Source organism: Pterocles gutturalis, unplaced genomic scaffold, assembly GCF_000699245.1.
Source record: "Pterocles gutturalis isolate BGI_N339 unplaced genomic scaffold, ASM69924v1 scaffold7293, whole genome shotgun sequence".
Lineage (NCBI taxonomy): Eukaryota > Metazoa > Chordata > Aves > Pterocliformes > Pteroclidae > Pterocles > Pterocles gutturalis.
This window is the reverse complement of record NW_010125465.1, coordinates 12,372-16,214: the sequence shown is the minus strand read 5'-3', so window position 1 is coordinate 16,214 and position 3,843 is coordinate 12,372.

The following is a 3,843-nucleotide window of genomic DNA, read 5'->3' as shown; positions in this document are numbered from 1 at the left end:
CAAGCCCAATGGGTGGGAGCAGCCAGCCTGCCCTGAGACTTCCCCAAGTATTTCCAGACGTGGGTATTGAGGGTAATTTTTGGTGTAACTATCAGTAGTATCTCCATGTCAGCTGAGGAGCCCGTTGCAGTGTTGATGCTCTGGCAGCATCGCAGCCAACAGCAGTGGAGGGCTGTGGCTGCAGCCTCGTGCCTTGTTCTCCTGAGACAAGACTATTTAAAGCATGGAAATAGTAATTATTTATAATTATTTATAATTTATAATTGCCTTTATAAGCCTCATCTTTTTCTCTGTCTACACAATTTTCCCTGCCTCTGAAAGATGATCCAATTAATGCCGCTGTGTCACTAGACCGTCCTGTCCCTGCCCGTAATCCTTATGGAAAATCAGTGCCATCCACTGCTATTTTTTTCAGCACAGCATCCCTGACTGCTGGCGGGGCAAGAATCACTTCAGAGAATTCTCTGCAATTTCAGCCTATTCCCTCTCTTTCCCCTTTGCCACGTGGCTTTGCTGTCCCTGAGAATTGGGAATTCCCCAATTAACAGTGTCCTCGTTGCTTCTCCCAAGCCACCAAGGGCCATGGCTTCACCATCCTGAAATACTCCTTTAAGTTTTGATCCAATTATGTATCAAGAAGCTCGACAGGCAGAGAAGCATCCCTGCTGACGGTGACAAATGGAGAAGACATCAGCAGGACATCGGCAGGCTGGATGCACATCCCCCGCCTCCAGGACCAGGATGGACGCGCAGATCCGCACAGACGCTTGGAACCTGGGGGCTGAAAGTAGATTAAAACCAGGCAACAAAGTCCTACTGCAGACTTTGAGATTCTCATTGCCATTTTTTGAGGTGTTGATACAAAACAGCACTTTTAAATCCTGTTATTCAGTGATGAAGAAGGACCAAGCCCAACCAGGAGCACGGTGGAGAACCAGGCAAGGGCGACAGCCCAGTATCTGAGCGCAGAGCTGGCTTTCTGTGTCAGTATGTGCAGGCTTAGCTGCTGATATTTCTTGTGAGCTAAAATTAAAAAAAAAAATAAAATTATGTTTCTTGTTGGCTCCTGGGGGAAATAGTGGTGGAAACAATGCATTCCTGTCTGTTCATTGTGTGCTGTGAAATAATAAAGCAAAGGAGGTTGCCAATGCAATAACTCTGCACTAAACCTTTCCCAAACATTTCTGTGAAAACTCTCAAATTCCCTGAGCCCTCTGGATGCCCAGGACAACACCAGCAAAAGAGATCCCGACTCTTGTATTTTGTCTAACTGATATTTCTGCTTTATAACAGATGTTTGTTATATCTTCAGCTCCCCAAATCTAATGGCTCAGAGCACACAGCTGAAGTTTTACCAAGACACAGAACCATGATGTACAGATAAAGGAATTTTTTTCCCCCCAAATCTTGAGGAAATACACATTAAGATAAGAGATCAGCTCCTGCAGGACTGTCACAGCGTTGGTGGTGATGAAGGCTGCTCCTATGCTGTGTAAGGAAAAAGAGTCTGTTTCAGTTTTGACGTGGATTTCTGCATTTTGAATTGTAGATGGAAATAGAGTATCAACCTGTCTTTCAAATAATCACAATACTCCACCATATGCTACCAAACTAAAACACAGCCCTTTTTTTTGCAAGCGTAGAAGTGTTTTGCAGCTATAGGCAATAAAAATGCCTCAGACAGAGCTAACTGCCTCTCCCCAGAGACAACGGAGTCATTACAACCCTCTCACTTTATAGATTCTTATTTTCATTAGTTTTTTATTTAAAGAAAGAATAAAGCCTGCACACTTCAGTGGTACAGCATGCTCATGGAATTAGCATAGAAGCAAAGCCCCGGGAAAGGCAAATTTAAATACAAAATCAATTTAATTTTGCAGCAAAACTCCCCTCCCCAGCCTTCTCAAAAAATTAAAATTATAAATTCCAGGCTATGAGCAATGCTGGGCAAATGATACTTCGATGACAGTATATTATCGACACAGTCCATAACGTATTATAATCCATAATTTAAGACAGGCAGATGGGTTACTTACCTAGCAGGTGATCCTTCACTTGGTGATGTGATTGGAAGCATTGGCGGTTTCTGTTCTTCCTCCAGGGAGGGTTTGAGCCCTTTTGACGGTGTGGAAGCCGTGCCATTGGTTTCCTTGAGTCCTGTGTGTCACTTGACCTCGCCTGCATGTGCCGTGCATCCCTGGATGTGCTACATCCCTGGATGTGCTACATCCCTGCATCCCTGGATGTGCCGTGCATCCCTGGATATGCTACATCCCTGGATGTGCTACATCCCTGCATCCCTGGATGCGCCGTGCACCCCTGGATGCGCTCCATCCCTGGATGCACCACAGCCCCGCATCCCTCCTGGCAGCCCCGCTGCTTCCTGGCTCGCTCAACTCCTTTTCTTCTGCCCTGCCAGACAGAATACTCATATTTACTTTTATTTTCTTGGCGAGGTCTCAGGCAGTGCTAGAAGATGAGCTGTGCCTGGGCATCCTGGCGTTTGTCCATGTGCTAATGGCAGCGTAGTGTAAGGGACATCCTGAACATTTGCCCGACATGGGTGATCCCAGGACCTGGATTGCTTGGTAAGGGGCGAACAAAATTATTTTCTACTAATATCAAGGAGCAAGAGGAATCTTTTGTGTGCTTTGAGCTGGCCTCTAATCCCATTTAGATGGGCTCGCGATCAACACTATGTTCCCACACCTATTAGTACCCCATCAAGTAGGAAATAATTTCCAATTTAAGAGGTTGCAGGGAGCTCCTTCCCCTGTGATACTGCAGAAGAGTGATGAAAGTTGGTTTGGAAGGAAGAAATAAGCTTCATTTGACCCAAGAATACAAAGCGAATGAGAAAGCTTTAACCTATCGATTCGGGCCACGGCATCATGCGTGGCAATGATCTGTTTGAGCGCTCAGAGGCTGTTTGTCGAATTAAAGAAGCAATCAGCGTGGTCTCACTGAGCCTCTGAAGATCTCTTTTCTTCCCAACGCCTGTTTTCTTTGGCTGTCGTATGAATTGTGTGCATTGTTTCCTCGCTAGCAAACTGGCTGAATAAAATGCTTTCCAACATGGAAATTATTTGCCATTTTACGAATAAAATTATTCTATTGTACTCAGTGATGGATTTCAGAAAAAGGGCATTTGCTCCAATTTTCATCATTCTCAGTTTTCTGCACTTTCCGTGCCATTTCAAAGCATAATATCATGCCTTGTTTCCAGCCTTAACAGAAAGGGAAATAAATCAGTATAAAACACGGTATAAATCCCAGCTCAACCCCTGCCCTTCTGCAGAAGCAGAAGCCCTAGTGCCCCCACTGCCCAGAAACAAACCTGCAGCAAAAAAAACCCACATTTTCCCCACATTTGCTCTTCCAAACCAGCAATTGCCCACAGCATCCACTGGTACCAGCTCCCCCTGCTTCTGAAGGGTGTAAAAAAGCATCTGCCATCAGCAAAATCAAACTTTTTTATTTTCCTTTTGCCTTTCTAAAATGTAATGGTTCCTAAATCACTTTAAAATTAGGGGGAAAAAAATTTCTTCCCAAGGAAAGGCTTGGACCATGGCAATTCTGAGTAAATGTTTACGGCTGAGCTATAAAGCGCTGGTAATGGAAACGCTGACAAGCCTTTAGCCGCAGTGGTCCCAGCTGGCCCCTCTGATCATAAATTACATGAAATGAGGAGTAAACGGGACTTTCTGATTCACCAGCGCTATGTGCAACAGAGGGGGAAAAACAAGTTGGATTTTCAGCACTGCCTTGTTTTTTTGTTGTTGTTTTTTTCCCCCAGCATCTATTTTGACCCAATGGCTGGAATTTTTTAAATTAGCGTTAGGC